We start from the raw sequence: 19,502 nt of genomic DNA, 5'->3' as shown, positions 1-19,502 counted from the left end.
ATTATAAAATATTCAAAAATGATTCCAGATTTCCAAAGAAAATTGTAACTTATATGCATTAGCACTAGGTTGAAAACAGGTGCATGAAACAAACACATAAATATTTATCACGAATATATTTCTTATTAATGAGGAAGGCCCGTCTTGTATAAAAGAAAAATGTTATGGTCACAAAACACCGCAAGGCTTTATTCATAAAGAAAATATATTATGCCTCGGGAAAATGTTTCCGTACCGAATATGTTACATTTCCGTGTATTATTTTCATAAGTTTCTACGATTAAAATATACAAATACGCAGAGGATCATAATATGTACATTAGGTACAAAAAAGCTTCAATATTAAACTCAGTTTTTTTGCTATGTACCTATTAGTTTCTTAATTAATATACCCATGTTAGAAATAAGAGCGTGAGCATAAACCTCGAAAAGGAATAGAATAGCATTACAAGAACAAAATAATATCAAAACAAGAAATCGCTATAATCACCTGTTTTATTTATAGCAATCTTAATTTCATACTCACATTGATTTGTCAATCAACGTTTGTCTCACTTATAAATTACTATGTTTTCGTCCGCGGCTTCGCCCGCGCAGCCGAAGAAAAACCCGCATAGTTCCCGTTCCCGTGGGATTTCCGGGATTGCATCATTTTCCCGGGATAAAAAATAGCCTATGTCCTTTCTCGGGTATCAAAATATCTCCATACTAATTTTCATGAAAATTGGTTCAGTAGTTTAGGCGTGATTGAGTAACAGACAGACAGAGTTACTTTCGCATTTATAATATAAGTATGGATAGTATGGATAATTATTGTACAGTAATCATTGTACGCAAGTTCAATGATTTTATAGTATGTATTAGATCATAACCTAGTATATGTATTACTCTAACAGAGAATAGTCGTGTACTTAGTAATAAATGTATCGAATAAGTTTGTGTGTGTTTTGATTTTTAAATAGGATCGTGAATTTTTTATGAAAGTGCTTGATGATAGTTTAATATTGGAATTGACTACCTATATGACGTAAGTAAATCAAGTTCCTTATGTAGAATATTTCAATTGAATACTACTTTATTAATCTGATAATTATGAATCTTCCTCACCAAACTCCGTTTATTATTGTTTAAATCTCAAATTAAAGACTTTTAAAACAAATCTTGTGTTTATAAATTAACGCGGTGTAGCGGCATTACCGATAACACACATCTGCGAAAACTAACCATTAGCAATTACCATAGAGTAGAAATTTAACTAATCCTCGAAGGAACATGTGCCTTGTGCAGTAAGCCGATAGTGCCAATAGTTATAAACATTGACCTTGTTTATACTATGGTATAATATGCGTGTGATAATCGACACTATTGGTTTATGTGTGTAAAATTATACTTTAGATATCGACTACTTGGTTATGAAATATTATTGTATAAATATAATTATATTTGTTCGTGAAAATACGCTCAGCATCTTAATATCACGTTTTACACGACTGGAGAAAGATTATTCGGTACTTTTTTAATAATGGATGTAGAGTCCCTTAGAAATGGCCTATAATTTCTGTGTTTCTGCGGAGCAAAAATATTAGGGTCCAAGGTAGGGTCCAGCTCATAATTCATGCAATTAAATTTAATGTTCGCAGGCATTTTTCGCGAGTTGCGTACTTGGTATAAAGTATGAAAAATAAATTGGAGAGGCGGTGAACGGTGTAGTCCTTAATTTCTTAACTTTGGTAGAGACTTGAGTTATGTCATACAATTGGTACTTAAGAAATTATTTTCATGACGTGCCTTCTTTGAATAAATTTCTGTCGTGACTTTTATTCTATCTGCTATGAATTTTGTGTTTTTTATAGGTACTAACATGTTTTTCTTTAATTTAAAATAATTAAAAAGAACTATTTGACCATTATGTAGAGACCTCAATAACCTTAGAATAAGGGCAGCCGAGCATTATCTCGTGAATGCGAAGGAATTCCACACAAACCCTTGAGGTCCCCATGTCCCCAACATACCTTAGCTTTGAATTAATTAAGGTCTCAACTTTACCTACACTTCACCATTATGTGTATGACTGGCTTTTGTAACTTCAACGATGGATTGAAGTGAAGTTTTAACTTTATACTTACTTAGATTTTGTACCAAGTACTAATTTTAAGAATTATTTTGAGTCTGTTACATCGTTCAGTAGGTATGTCAATTGAGTTTCTCTATAAAAGGTATTTTTTTTTTAAACAGAACTATGGTGTATATTTAACTAGCTTACCGCCCGCGACTTCGCCAGCTTTGTCTAAAACCTAATAAATTATAAACTAAAACCTTCCTCTTGATATCTATCTATTAAAAAAACCGCATCAAAATCCGTTCCGTAGTTTTAAAGATTTAAGCATACAAAGGGACATAGGGACAGAGAAAGCGACTTTGTTTTATACTATGTAGTGACGAATGTATTGGTCATTAAAATGAGTGGCTTTCGTAAAGGGAAAGGATACACCAATCGCTTAAATTCAACTTAAATTTATCTGAAGATTTATGCTAAAAATCGCTTTTCAAATTTTTTAACAAAGCATAAATCATCATAAAATCCAGATTCAGGATTTTTAACAGTTGAAAGTTTGAAACGGAAAGCTGCCGGAAAAGTCTTTTGTGCATAAAAGAACAAGCCTTCAAAAACTAACCTAAAGGATTTATCCAACGCTATGATTCATTTTAAAATAACACAAATCCGTTTATGAACAATCATTTAATTGCATCTGGCTGAACACGTGTGTTCCTGAAATAGCTGATCAAGGCGGAACTATATTTGACGTTACTTTAAATAATTATGTTTGAATCGGATTAATTCTTTAATGTACCATGACGGTTTAGACATGGTTTAGACGTATTATTGTTTATTCAATTGCTATAACGCTTGCCTAGTAACAAATATGAATTCATGTGGGTATTCATATCTAGCAAAATTGGGAGTAAAACTTTATAACTTCTTATTATGAAAATAACAAAGGCAGAAATAAAAATCGCTCGTTAAAATTTCTTTGATCTGACTCCTGCTAGCGAGCCTATTCAATTTCACGCACAATTGAAATTACGCATATTTACCAATTCATTAATAACATGTCTTGCACAACGGTTTAATTATCATCATTAAGAGCCAATTTCGTGCTATAAATAAAGCTCCTGTTCCAAATAATGAATCGAAACAGAACACTCGTTTATTACCGTATTTTCATTTCGACGCTGTCTCACGAATTATGTGCATTGCTCACTCAAAACGCGGATAGTCATTACGTTGGCTATACGAACTCGACATGAATGCTTCGTAATTTAAAAATACATCAGACATGATAAATGGCATTTGATATTTGCTGTCTTTTTGCTGTATATCTGCTCTTGTTATTTTACAATGTCCAGCGCGCCGTAAAATTTGGTAAACTTGTTTTATTTATGTGGGAAAAATTACTATGAATATAATGCTTCAAAAAAGAGGCGATCACAAAAACCGGATTTGTTTGTATATTTATTTTGTATTATTAGTATAACATCTAAAAATTATAACAGACTAAATATTTCTAACGAGTCAAATCTTGAGATTCATTGGACACAAAACATATTTATGTAATTTAACAATACTTTATTTATTTTATAAACAATAACCAATTATGATACTGTATGTATTTCATAGATATTAATCTGACCTTCCAGGTGAACGAATTTACTGCTAGGAGGCTGGTATAATTCGGCTAACAATATTACGTCGCCGGAGCAGCATGTAATGACATTGAATGTCTATTACAATGTCAATTCAAGCCCATCACGTACCTACATGAGAATTATAAGCACTGTACATTATAACGTTTTGATCTCGTAAACTTTGTACTATCATAATTACTTAGATATCGAGAAAAGCTCGAGATTTTACCCCCTTTTAGTGGTTTTCACAATTTTTCTTATGTTGAAGACTGTTTTACATTGATATTTTACTACGTTACATTTTGTGTCGAAATTCACGCAAAAGCCTTCTTAGCCTCTTCATTAAAACTGATGTATCAACTTAAAATTTCTTGTCTATATAATTTTAACATATGAAATAGTTCTTTCTGTATTTAAATTGCAAAAAATAATAATAGGAGAGGTAGGTAGAATAGGTAGTATCTAGGTAGGAATAAAATTATATTTGCTAAACATAACCAGATCACTCATCACATGCATCACATTTCTTACATGAATGAGTACCAGTTGAAAAAGAATATCATCTACAAATCACGACACAAAGATACCTTGATTATTTAAAAATACACATTTAATCAGAACATTAAAAATATTCTATTTTGGGAAATTCCGTAAATTGGCAGCACTCAACACCCGGAAAGTTGCGTGTATTTCACTTCATTCATTACATTCCGTGATTCGAGCTCGCCTCTTTGAGCAATCTACATCGGCCTTAATTTCCGGAGAAAAAATCTTCGAGAATCTTCTTTGAAAATTAGGTGAGATATTTTGCAGAGTAAAAGTTCCTAAGGCAGAACAATGGGAGATAAATACCTATATTGCGATGAAAAGTTCTTGAATTGATTTTAATTTTATTATAAGTTCAAGATTTTAACATAGATTGTGGGGAAAAAAACAAATAAATTAGAAAAAAATACTAAGAAAATGTTTAGGTATAATGGCTTGAAACCTTTACTTGAAACAACTGTAGTATTAGGATTATTATAGTATATTAACATTATGTATAGGTACGTTATAGCCGAGTGTGTTTTATTCTATATTCATGGTTATAGGCGCATAATAGCAGCATAGAAGCAATCGCTTTGAGAAGCTGCTCGCTCTATGGGGACCAACTTATGGCATTTTATTATGAACAGTGTGCAAAGAGAAACGCCCATATTAAACAGACATAAAAAAAAATCATTTAATAAAGCTAAAAATATTATTTTACAAAATTAGACGGTCAAAGAAAAATATCGACATTCAAATAAAATTTACAACTTCGTATAAAATACATAGAAAATTGTGTTTCCATTGTTATTTGAACACTTAAAGGCCGTCTATCTAGCCCATTATTTTCAAGATAACACTTTTGCGTTGCAAAAACACTTAAAATAATTGCAGCGTGGAATATTTTATTTCTGAATGCGTTCGCTGTTTTTAATATTATTTTTATTTTCACTTTTATCATGTTCATAAATTTCAATAAACAACATCAGACTTTTAAGTGTAATCGCATAGATTTTAATGAGCTCTTACTTTATGGTACCCAATTGGGTAAACGAGCTTTAATATTTTTGATTTATTTTCTTATACGTCGAAGTCATAAACAAGTTGACACTAAATTATGTGAACACGGGTCTCAATTTTCCAAGTGCCTCTCAAGGATCTATCGCTCGATTCAGTTATTATTGTAATAAAAGTATTCGTAAATAAATTTACTATGTTTACGAAGTCTCCAAGAGTACAGTAGGAGACGCTCGTAAATTGTTATTTTATTAGACATGTTTACTTTATATTGTGTATTCGCTTGATAAAGCGTTGTCCAGGGTATTTCCAAGGTCTACATGTTTATTGTTTACAATTGAAATAGAATAAGTATTACGTAAATACAGGGTGTCTCAAAAGAAAGTTTATATTTTGTGGATGAATAAAAAAAAGTAAGCGGTGTATTGAAAAAATGTTTATTAATTATTAAAGTGTATAAACGCAATGTAAATTATTAAAGTGAACGCAATGGACTGCATTTGGACGATATTATTTTTAAGAAATAAATTCCCATATTATGCACTTTAATAATTAATAAACATTTTTTCAATACACCGCTTACTTTTTTTTTATTCATCCACAAAATATAAACTTTCTTTTGAGACACCCTGTATAATGTGCGACCGCCCCTTTGGAACAGTGGTTTACGCGTGATCGTAGAACCGAGAGGTCTTGGGTTTGATACCCGGTGGAGAACAAGAAGGCTGATCACCTACTTGTCCCTAAAGAAAATCGATCAGTGAAACAGATGTATGCATAATGCATCTGCTCCCTACCCCACTAGGCGACATGGGACTGCACTAATATAATTTTATATTTTCTCTCCTATAGTAAATACTGTTCTCTACATGGATAGGTACTTATTATGATCGAAATGATTCACAAGCAATAATCAACAACTGAAAATTAGTGGTGTCAAATATTCATTGAATATTGCGAATTTAATGAATCATTGGAATATTTATCGTATCCATTTCAATAGGAAAATACGAGGAAATATTAATGGAAAATATAATTCGAGGATCAGTTTGATATATTATATACCTAGTACATACAGTACCTACTCGCAAAAGATATGATGTTCTTTATATGTTGCTTTGATGAAATCGATCATCCACACCTCTTGAACAGCAGATGTTCTAACAAAATCGTTTGATATTTATATATCACGCTACATCATACGAGTATAAAGAAGTCAATACAAAATGTACATGAAATAGAAAATTACGATGATACATCGCCCCCGCTAAGCTCATAAGAACGTCTTCCAAAGAATAAATCACATCCAAGGGTTACAATAAATAGTCTTAATAAGCCAAACTCTGAATTCGGGGAAGGCTATAAAAAGGTCATAGCTTCTTCACACTGCCTTGAGTTCATCAAATCTCCCGGATAAAGGTTCAACTAATATATATCTCGAAAGGGATTGGTTAATGTCGTGTATGACAAAGTTTATGGTTAAGCCCGTGTTTATAGGCATCACTAGATAAACGAACAAGGAATTTTCGTGTGCTAAATGGATCTTAAATTTGTGGATGACGTCCATGAAATCTCTGGCGTCTATCTTTACCGAAAATGGTTTGAACAAATTTAAAAAGAAAGACATTATATACGTAATTTAAACAAAAAAAAAACATTTTTAGAACTGTATAGGTATATTTTATAGCGGTATCTGTTATAAATTGGATTCCAAAACAGTCAAGATATAAGATTAAAAAGGATATCATTCAATTGAAAAACGGAAACTTTTTAAATTAAAAATATATTACGAAAAAAGCAAGAAAGGTTCAGCGTACATTGTAATATTTAATAAAATCCAGAGGGTGGAAATCAAATAATGTTTCATATTTGATTGCCAAATATTTACAATGTCATTTTATTAAATAGGGATAGGTATTACGGGTTCTGAAAGCTAAAATTCATCGGACTGTAAAACATCGAGTTAACTATAATATCCATTATTGTATACCTTGAAATGTGTATTCAAAATACGCCAAAATCCATCTTACACCAACGCCACGTTAACAATTCGAAAAACTTTCATTAAAAACTACTTTACTCGAACTGTCCAAAATACTTGGAGTGTGAATTGAAAACGAGATTTATAGAAGACTAGTATTTCTTTCGGCTTACTTTGTAACATACTATGAAATTGCAATGTGAGTGATTTAGTACCACTTTGTTTTAAAATAGAATCTTCTCTCTTTGGTCAGATTTTATTATAATTGGCTGGACAAGGGCTGGACAGATTTTATTATGAACTTTAATATTATTTTCAGGAGTGGATAAACCTTGATAAATTTTAATATTATATTTGCTAGAATATATCTGGTATTTAGAGGTGCCTCAGGAATTTTTAATGTGTAGTGAGATATCCAAAATAATCACACTTTAATAAACTTTAATAATTCACTATAGCTGCTAAATCTTAGATGTAAGTTTTATTCCATTTATGCTTCAATAGCTTTGGATACTTTCTATCTCTGCTTATACAGCTCCCAAAGTTATAGGAAGGATTTGGATTTCCAGTCTCCAACTTTCACCTTCAAACAAAACGCTGCTTTCACAAAACTATTTCAAATTATACGGTTCTTGATTCTCATTTAATAATTGTACAATCTAATGTATTGAATCTAATATATATTATAAAGGCGAAAGTTTGTAAGTATGGATGTATGGATGTATGGATGTTTGTTACTCTTTCACGTAAAAACTACTGAACCGATTATAATGAAATTTAGCACACATATAGAGGGTAACTTGGATTAACACATAGGATAGTTTTTATCCCGGAAATCCCACGGGAACGGGAACTATGCGGGTTTTCCTTTGCAAACGCGGGCGAAGCCGCGGACGGAAATCTAGTACTATATAACTTTGTAACGGAACATGTAGTTTATATAATTTATTAAATGATATACCTATATTAAAAACAGTTAACAATTAATTGTGTGAATAAATAGTAATAATTGGACTCATTTGATGGTATTAAAATGAAACATTACAATAGATCTAACAAAAAACAATTTAAAAATAAACAAATATGTACATAATTCGAAAACATGAATTACAACGAGTTCAATTGATGCTTGAATGGATATCAATAATTGACTGACTACTGTCACTACTGTGAACTGAAATTGGAATGATTTGAATAATTATTAAACGAAACTGAGAACTAAATAACACAGTTGACAGACATATACGTACCGTTCTAAACCCTTTTAGAACAAAATTGGTTGTCATTTGAGTTGATCCAAGCTTATAAAATAAGTATTAAAAAAAGATTAGTATATAATTTTCAAAGTATCCGGGAACATGAAATCCTACAGTGAAAACTATTCTCTCTCTTGAACATAGTTGAGTCCATGTTGAGTCAATGGGAAATTCTCCACAAAGAATGATTTTCGTTTATAACAAAGATTATTTCCAAGAAAGTTCTTCAAACGCTCGCAACATAGTTTTTCAACTGTAAAACCAACTATCAGGTGTTTCCTTCAGCAAGATCTCTTAAAACTAATTGAGACTGCAGCTTGAGAGTTCTTGCACTAAACTAACTGACCCAGATGTATATCTTTATAATGGGAAACATTTATCAACTGTTTTATAATTGGGTATGAAAAACAAACGATAAGTGACTTTTACTTTAAACATTTACATTCTTATATACGTATACTAGCTTACTGCCTGCGGCTTCGCCCGCTTTGTCTAAAACCTAATAAATTATATACTTAAACCTTTCTCTTGAATCACTCTATCTATTAAAAAAAACCGCATCAAAATCCGTTCCGTAGTTTTAAAGATTTAAGCATACAAAGGGACATAGGGACAGAGAAAGCGACTTTGTTTTATATTATGTAGTGATATTCTTTTGAGAAGCTCCTAGCAGTACCTACATACGAATTACAATACGAATGATACGTCCTTTTAGTTTTTTTATTTAATCTCAACAAAAACATTTTAATTGCTAGCAATTGAACCCAACTATGTCTACAGTGCAATTATTCCATCTCTCATAAACCCTAACCATTTACGAGGTCCTTCTGATTAATATACAACATACGTATAGGCTAAAGCACTTCCGTCCGCCATTAACGGAAGTCGAACATTAATTGAGGGTGTAACGAGGTTCCGCTCAAATGAGACCAAATTTAATTAAAATGACCAGAAGCACATGTTGCTTGAAATATCATGTTTAAGTGTACCGCTTTCTAATTAGTATAGAGTAGAGTGTTTCGCTCTTTGTAGGCTGTTTACAGTTTCAAAACGGCGTAATTCATTATCCAGGGTTTGTTATTGGTTAAATTAATGTAAATACTTCATTTTACAGGAATGGTATAAACAATAGTAATAAAAAGATTGCAGGAAATGTAATTTATCTTTTTCCTACTTTTTTAGACACGTTATCGTTACACATTAAATTGTTATTTTGAAGTCGGTTAAAAACACGCTAGTTAATGATTAAAACATCGCAAATACGTGCGTATGATTTTTATTATATTTTTGGTTTATATTTGAAAGTTATACAACATTATATACACGCAACATCAAGTTTTACTTACACAGCAAAATAAAATTATGAAACAGTAACTTCATTTAGAAGAGATTCGCTATACTCCCAATCTGATATCGTCTGTAAGATCTCAAAAGTTGTATGACAAACGCAGTTAAGGTAAAAGCATACATTAGCGGGTAACCGTTTCCAAACTGCTCGGAATATGGAAAAGTTTGTTGCCAAAGTACGTACCATTTGAACAGCATTCACCTGCAAATGCTATTGCTTTGCGCTAATGTAAATTTCGTTGGAAAATTTCATCTATTTACTCGCACAACTCCGGTCTAACTGTAGTCTGTGTAAGTAAATTATGAATATGATATGAAAGTATTTTAAACTAGCTTTTACTTGCAGATAGAGATGTCTATGTATCCAATAGAATGTTTTTTTTTTTTTAATTCTAGATAGGGAAGCGCTTGACCACAATCTCGCCTGATGGAAAGCTAAGATGTGGTCTAAGATGGTACGCGCTTCTCTAGCAGGTACCGGTTCACTCTTCACTCGAAGACCCCCATATTGTACTCGTTGGGGAACACAGATTCAGGAAGCGCGTTCCAGTCCCTTGCGGTTCGAATGAAAAATTTGGAATCGAACTGCTTAGTCCGGGTACATGGTTCGTCCACCATATGCGATGCCTAGAATCTGTTCACCTCGACGATCGATGGAAGAACGGGGATGGCGGAACAAGTTCGTGTAGTTCCGCTGCGCACGAGTTTGAGTTGCATTTGAACTCTACATAATAACAAATATAAGTTTATCGTAAGCATACATAATGCTCGGAAGAAATTCAACATCACATCGCCCATAAACATACAATATATAACACATAGTACTAGCTTTTATTTTATTACAACCATAGGCGAATGCAGATATTTGACACAGGCAACTAATTAAATTAAACCATTAAACATTTTCTGTATTATATAGTAGAGATCGTTTTGTATTGCATATTTGCTGTTTAGTTATCTTAATAATAAACGAATTGTACAAGGTACCAAACACAACAGAAAATAAAGAAAAAATATCGACTAAAGACTGAGAATTGATTACAATTAGGGCATATAACAGACGTCTGTGCCGCCGCAGCGAACAGTGAAGAGCGGTCAACTGCACCAATGCTAATTGCTTGCACTTGCGTTAAACTAAATCTTATTAAGTTGCGAAGATCTTCGTAAATGCAATTAAATTATAGTATAAACGTTGTATGAAATATATATTTGATAAGTATTAAGAAGTGATATTGTTCTAGTCATTATAAAGAGATATTTTGGTTTCTACGCGAATTTAGTATCATGTTATACGATGAAATTTAAGATATCATAGTTTAGTTAAATTTTTCCTTTAGGTATTATTTTATTATTCAGAATGTGATAAATCCAATAAATTAGTAATATACTAAAAATTTATTAGTATTCCGATTATAGAGTTATAAACACATCGAGCGTTGTTTATGTTCAGAGTACTACTATTTTATCGCACCAATTTGTAAACTAGAATAACGGTTCCAGTGATTATTTTCCTAAAAAAAAAAAACAAAAATATCTACATGTCTTTAAAAACGTAGGTAAAAGCCCTAATTTTTTATTTAGTAGGAGATGCATCCGTTTTTCCACCCGAAGATATTAAAATTAAAGAGATAAATAAAAAAATACGATACCTACTGATGTTCGAACTAAATGCTTGCGTTTAAATATTATGGAAAAATTTCCGAGACTGAAATACTGGATACTGGATAATATCATAACTCGGCATTTCTCGGTACCTAAAGTATAAACTGGTTGGATTTAAATTCTAGATCTTATGCTTGACATTTACATTCCTCCAATTATAGGATGTAGATTTTTAATAAACATTTGAACCAATTTTTGTATCTAGTGTATTTAGTAAAGAAGAATGTCAAAGATTCGCACTAATATCCACTGAGAGGATAGGGAATTTACAAAATAAAAATATTTTATAGTTAGCTCATATAAATATAAAATTTTAAGTCACTTTCCATTATTAATGCGATGCTATGAAATTCAAATGATAATTTTCGAAATTATGCCCCGCCTCGTACTTGTACCCCACATACAATTTAAATTACACGTGCTTTAAGTATCATCCACCACGGAAATTAATTTAAATAAATTGTCTAACCGGAGATTCCACAAATATTTGTGTTTAACCTAACCCTAATTGCAAATTTACTCGCGGTTCAACCTATAAGCGTGTCCACACAAAGCGAAAAGCCTCGCGAAGCATTTTCCGCGTGAAGCAGTTCAGTCCAAATATTATATTATACTAGCTGTTTCCCGCGGTTTCACCCGCGTTGCTCCGCTCCTGTTGGTCTTAGCGTGATGATATTATAGCCTATAGCCTTCCTCAATAAATGGGCTATCTAACATCGAAATAATTTTTAAATCGGACCCGTAGTTTCTGAGATTAGCTGTTCAAACAAACAAACAAACTCTTCAGCTTTATAGTATTAGTATAGATTAGTCTACCTATGATGCAGTCTGTGTGGACGTGCCTTCACAGCACACGCGTTTTCATCGCCGAGTCACGGCACGCGAACAATTTCTTCGCGAGGCTGCTCGCTTTATGTGGACCCGCTTATTTCAGATTAATTTTGTAACATAGCACATTACGCTCTCAACTCGCATTTGTTTCGGGAAACAAAATTGTATTTAATCATGAATATTTCTACTGACAGGTTTAAGGCTAAAGGCGCGTCAAACCAAATTATCCCCTAAATAAATTTGCCAGCTAGCTCCGGGCTACCAATTTGTCATGGAATAAGAAAATTAATTTTGTTTATTCTCTTTTTGAATATAATTCAAACAATAGCTTATTTTAGCAATCAGTGCCTATATGTTACATTTTCCTATACCTAAAGAAAATAATGTTAAAACGTAAACGCATTCTCGTCTCCATAGTTTGCTTCAGGAATTTTGGCTTGGTGAAATACAAAACGTAATATCCAAGTACCAAAGCGCTCTCAATTAGATACATACTAGTAGTTGAAATTATCCATTTTAAATAGATATCCATTACATTCGAATCAGTGATAGCGTAAGTGGAAATTAGTGTTCAAAATCCAATACTATTTAATCGTTACGTAACATTTGATTACATTTGTTATTAGGATATTCTGTGGTTTTAAACATATTTATTTAAATAGTGTAATACAAAATAATAAAAACTGATTCTTAATAGAATTTGCTGACGTTACAATGTGCGTAATTTGACTCCGTCTTTCATTTTATCTCACTGATTATCATAATACATTATTAAAGGAAAGATCGTAGTACCTAGAGATATTAGGCTTGCGGCAAACTCGCCAAACTTCTGTGAAATTTCTTATCATCAATTTTCTTGTCTTATTGTTCTTTTAAAGTATCGTAACTTTTTGAATAACTCCAGCGCAAAAAGAACTTTTATCATTAATATTAAGAATGGAAATCAATATTATGCATTCGGACGAGAATTTTAATAAGTTTGCTTCAAGAATTTGTGCATTCAGTTCAGTTCTCGAGTTATTAGGGATTGTTTCAGTTCATTGAATTTACAGAAAATAGTTCTTGTTGGACTGAGCAATTTGTACAGTTTATTGGATTTCATAATTTGTTAATTTCGTTAGTTAGCTTTGAAAATTTAATGGAAAGTTACAGTACAGTCTAGATTGTACAACATCAACTTCAATGTTATATTTTGAAAATTCTAGAAGTGTTATTTCATTTTCAGTTAAAGGTTGCTAGTTTAAAACTTATTTCCTTTCGAATATAAGATTTAGTTTCGAATTGATTTAAAGTTTATGTTATGAATAAACGAATAAAATCAACCATAGCGTGTGTTGTATGCGTTCAAAAGAACAATATATCACATAAATTAAGTAAACTTAAACTTGGGAACCTCATCATACCGAGCAATTGAATCGATAATTGTATTTACTATTAACTTTGATGAACTTCCGAGAATTTCTTCATTTTAGATATTGAGCCATTTCGGCTTAACTTAAAATTAGCAATTTATTGGCGGTACGAAACGTGTACACAAGAATTTCGCGTATCGTTTTAGTGATAACTAGCTGCGCCCCACGGTTTTACCCGCATTGCTCCGCTCCTGTTGGTCTTAGCGTGATGATATTATATAGCCTGTTGCCTTCCTCGATAAATGGGCTATATAACACCGAAATAATTTTTCAAATCGGACCTGTCGTTCCTGAGCTTAGCGCGTTCAAACAAACAAACAAACAAACAAACTCTTCAGCTTTATAATATTATATAATATAAAAATAATAGTATATAGTATCCCACCAAAAACATTTTCATGTAAAATGTTGCCAAGACGAGCCCATATGACTCGCACTGTCAAAAAGTTATCAGATCTCATGTAGAGCCAAGCTTCTAAACACTACACGCCCTAACTCTACAAGGCCTAACTTCACAAACTCTACACCTTAGTCAAAATATGTGGCTTATGACGCGCACGGGCGCTTCGCTTGGCTCGTCTTGGCGGCACGTCTTGTTGCTCGTGCGAATACTGGATTCAAAATAAAAATTCACGTCGATAATAAAGAATAAGTAGTCAATGGACAATTTACCATATAGATCTTGTGCGATTGTTACTTTAACCCTACATAGAAATCCACCTTTTAATGTAACCGTAATATTATATGTTTATAAATATTTCATTAAAGTAAAAAAAAAATATGTAGTACTTATTAGAATGGTATATTTTTTAAACAATTATATAAATATTAAATATACATTTCTCATTTTATGAAATACAGTTTTATTCTCAGTACGCCACCGAGTTTTTGTATTAAATTTCTACAAAAACATCGTATAAACCAACAAATACCTTATGCAAATGTATTCAAACTCAAAATTCAAAAAACTTAAATCAGTACGTAGCAATATTTAATATTCTTTGCCCGATTCCCGCTCCAGTTTTATAGAAATTTATTTTTCAGAATCGTAAATCGGATGAAAAAACAAAGCTACGAAGCGAAAACATGAACCAATAATAGTTTGATATGAAGAGATAATTTAAAATCACATCCATTTAACATTATCCGATTTGGTCCGAACATGAAAACTCTTTTAAAAGCTCAAGCTTTTAATGTGATGAATTCGTTTTACGAAAAGCCTTTTACGAATTTATCCCAAAGTCAGAGCATTAGGAATTTGAAATCGAACCGAAGCGTGTTAAGTGCTAAAACCACAATTCAAGAACATTAAAATAATTAATATCTTTATTCAAAGAAACATATTTTGCCTTAAAAAGTTTCCGCCGAAAACGAATACCTTCGTTCTTAGCGATAGTAAATATGTCCGAAGTTGGGAAGGAATCTAATTTAAATCGTCCCTTATTTTACAAAGGAAACTAATTAAAGTCCAACCTTTGTGGAAATTTGAAGTAAGAGGGAGATGCCTGAATGGTATTCAGAACGAGTACTCAAGGGATCGGGAAAGGTTAAAAATATTATTTTCGAAAGATGTTTAAAGGGTTAACTTAGAAATAAATTTATTCTGTAATATTATAATTTTAAAATTAATGTTAATACTGAAAATCAGAGTTTATTTATTATTTTGTCCTGAGTATTTACCAATTTAAGGTTAGATAATGTTATTTTCCTGGTAATAATTATATTATAAATCTCATAGAACAGTCCCTTAGTCATCTATTAGATGACTTCGAGCTGTGCCTCGAGTGATTCATAATTTTAATTCTTAGAAATCGACACATAGTTTATTATACGAAATAGATTTTTATCTATTTCCTCGTAGTGTAATACATATAAATATCTATTTAATCGTCTTTAACCTATTTATGTAGTCGTTAATTTAGATGGATCGTTAGCTTTACATATAACTTTGACTAGGTACTCAAAAACTCATTCCACAACTTAAATTTTTTTTTAATACGTAGCAAAAAGTATTGTAGTCAATTTTATTTGATTTATCTAATATCCCTATTTATTTTTTCCTATTTCGCAAATACAAAGACGACTTGATCAAAACGTTTCGATTGGCGATTGATCAATTATATCTCTATCAATCAGAAGCCTAACGAACAGAGGAAAACCGATATAATACGTCGAGAAAACGTTCATACATTCGTTTTCCAACTAAACGTTTATCGTGCCATTGACACGTGCATTACCCAAACAAATGAGGCCTTAAAGCCGACGCCGTCGATCGTAAACCACATGTTGAATGCCAATACTATAATAAATAGCCTCCGTATCGGACGCAAAAGCCGAATTGCGTCTCGCTAATCCATATATGGGTTCACTGCGGTATAATTGTATACTTGGTTTGCATGTTAATTATTTGGCAATCATAGATCGAACTTTAACAATAATGGTCTTACCACGAAACAATTAAAACACAGTTTAACTTTAAACCAGGGATCTGTCACTTTAATAGTTGTGTATGCAAAATACGCCCAAGAGAACCCGCGCTTAAAATTAAACCCTGTAAATCTAAAGTTTTTTGTGGTAAGACAGTAAAACTTCCTACAAAAATAACTGCTTATTTACGTAGAAATTGCCTTTGGAAGCAAAACATCTAAAAATTTATCCGTTTTATGCCCAGTAAAAGTGAACGCACTGACCCAGCAAGTTTTTCCATAAAACTAGGCATTATTGAAGTCATTTAAGACGAAAGTTGTATAATCGTATAAGGCAAGTAGTTTGTGAACTTTCGATGCGAGTTTGTTTGTAAATAGTCGCTTTCGGTGGCTGGTCCAGTATTATCCACCGCCATCATACATATAAGTGTACTTTCTTTGATTTTCTCCGAGTTTTATTATCATATAAACTTTTTTATTTGCAAACTCTTAAAAGGTTTTGCAGAATATATTGCGGACGCAACACTTATGCTGAGTTTAACTATAATACATATTCAATACCTACATGATATACTTCCATATTTTTTTTGCTATTTTTCCTGTTATCCCTTGTCACTCTTTCGTTATAGGTAGTAGGTAACAAAGGTAATAAATAATCTGTATACTTTTATATCCATATCAGATTGTCCATATTATGTCATCATTATCAGCCAAGTTTTGTCGCCACTAAAGGGTAAATAATTTTACTCTACATATTATAATTTAGTTACTTTTCTGAAAATGTTATTTAAATCACTACATACCTAGTATAAAACAAAGTCGCTTTCTCTGTCCCTATCTATGTCCCTTTGTACGCTTAAATCTTTAAAACTACGCATCGGATTTTGATGTGGTTTTTTTTAATCGATAGAGTGATTCAAGAGAAAAGTTTTAGTATATTGTTTATTAGGTTTTAGACAAAGCGGGTGAAGCCGCGGGTGGTAAGCTAGTATTACATAAAATAAATAAAATATTGTGCTATTCTTATATCGTAAAGACAAAGCAAAAAATACAATCTAAATCTAAATTTATTCGAAAATAAATGAAAATTTAAAAGGCGATAGCGAGTACTGATAATTTAAATTAAACTCAGTAAAGATAATAAAGAGTTTCATTTATTCGCTCGTCATCGTTTCCTTTTGGTTTATTGAAAAATAAAAAGTTTTGTCAAACATAAATGAAAGTGTATACTTAAATCTTACTTAAATATACATTTACTTATTTGATTGTAAATTTTAAACTCTGTAGTCAAGAACGTTTTTTTTATATTTCTAATAAACAAAGAAGTATTTATATGCCCCAGAATTTGAATTAAGTATCCTAAGTACTTACTATAAAAAAAAATGTTTCTAACATAAACAAACATTTGTAGAGAGATCGTGAAAGCTGATAGCGTCGATTCGATTCAGAAAAGAAAATTAAAACACTCCATTTACAAAGCTCGAAAAACAAAATTCATTGCCCTTTCGACATTTAACCTACAAAAACGATTGTTCCGCTCGAAACTCGGACAGAAATCAATCTGAGGTCGAATTTCTATATATCTGTATATTTTTGTTGACAAACACCAATTTATTTAAAAATTTAAAAGTATGTTTATAGAATATCAAGAGTAGTTTAGAAACTTAATACGTATTTATATTTGTTTCCTAAGAACTAAAACAATGTTATATAAATATAAACGTAATTATATTCCTTTCTAATATGTTATAATTTATTTACATAACACGTTATCAACTGTTATTTAATGAACATGTGACGCCAGGATCAACCGTTAAAATCAGCCCGCCGAAAAGCGGTTCATTACCCGCTTTCCAATACACAAAGCCATAAAAACATAATTAACAAAAGAATTCAAAAACAACAAAGGCGCATAAATTATTAACGTACGTAATCTACAAAGCGTACGCGAACAGACTGCGGAAGGTTTTACCTACAAATGTGCAGGATTTCCCCTTTGATAGAGCGTTGTTCCGCGAGGCTGCCGCGTTTTAACAGCACTCGAATTTCTGTTGTTTTGGGCCTCGAATATTTGCTGCACAACTATTTAGTACACGCGTGGGGAATGAGAAAAATCGAACTGGTTACAGTGTTTTTTGCGGGGAATGCATAGACTTCCTAAAGCGACCATTTAAATGTTGAAATGTAGAAAAAATTATAATGTAAGAAAAAAACTATATTAAATACTTGTTTTTTTTGGTTCCAGATTAACGACGAATAGGTACGTTTATTTTATATACATGTATATGTATCATAAATATAAAATGTAAATATTTTGATGAATAATAGTTGGTTAGTGGTTACATATCTTGTAAACTAATAAGTAAGTCAAATCTTTATGACTTCTACTTCACAATTGTAAACACAGCTCTCAATAAACTTGCAATAAACACAAAAATTATACTAATTGTAAGTAGGAAGCTTCTACAAATTTACAACGTTACTACAGTTCTGTAGAACCTAATTGTTAATGCTTCGAAACAAGTCTTTAACGAATAAATGTTTGAGTTTGAGCTTTAATAAAGTATGTAAGTGTAGGTGTATTTCGGAGCGTTATTACCTACAAGTATTGTATTAAATTATATGTGGTTATATGTAACAACAAGTTCATCTTTAAACATTGTACAACGAATGTTCGAAATAACCACTACCATTTAGTTTTATGATAAGCTTAGTTTCTTAAGAGCCCGGCTTTAAAACTATCTGCTTTAACAAACATTTCTACAGCTTGCTTAAAATGTAACTTTAATGCTTTACATTATTTTATCACATTTAATTTGTTTGTAATGAAATGTTAAAATTATGATATCTATAGTTTTATTTTACTCTCCTGTTCAGTGTTGTCTCTATTAAGACGAAATTTCTGCTTCATATTAATCATCAAACAAAATTTTGCACAAATAATTTTGAAGCAAATTTTGAAACATGATATTGCCGAAAATTTCATAAAAATGAAAATATGTTTACGGAAATACAGCCGGCTCACGGGCAATATTTATTATTAACTTACAAATAGAAACAGGAATAATATTGTCAACAGAGACGGCTATTGAAATTTTATTAAAAATCAGATAAAATAATGATTTTCTTATATTTATTGAAAACAACTTTATTAATTTGCTGGAGTGATAGCACATTTAATTTCGAGTGTGAACGTACCTATATGAGAATGAAAGAGACTAAAAACCGCAGCTTTCCTCCCGCGGCTTCGCTGTCGTAATCAAAGGAAAACTTTCTAAGAAATTTCCGAAACAACCTATCCTCAGTCCTTTCAGTTCTTAAATTATCTTTGTTTCATCCGATTAGGTTCGGTTGC

General features: G+C 31.6%; 1 protein-coding gene across 2 annotated transcripts in view; it reads left to right on the top strand.

The window, feature by feature from the left end:
- The window catches only part of LOC123691566 (CD151 antigen-like), a 139,632-nt gene that overhangs the window by 43,539 nt on the left and 76,591 nt on the right, over positions 1-19,502 (top strand). The window contains exon 2 of one of the 2 annotated variants that reach the window (XM_045635999.1): positions 18,393-18,407. The exons of the other annotated variant lie outside the window; for it this stretch is intronic. The gene's annotated coding sequence lies outside the window, so the exon portion shown is untranslated. The remainder of the gene's footprint in view (positions 1-18,392; positions 18,408-19,502) is intronic. 2 annotated transcript variants of the gene reach the window in all.

This window comes from Colias croceus, chromosome 5 (assembly GCF_905220415.1).
Source record: "Colias croceus chromosome 5, ilColCroc2.1".
Taxonomy (NCBI): Eukaryota; Metazoa; Arthropoda; class Insecta; order Lepidoptera; family Pieridae; genus Colias; species Colias croceus.
This window is presented reverse-complemented; position numbering and strand designations above follow the sequence as displayed.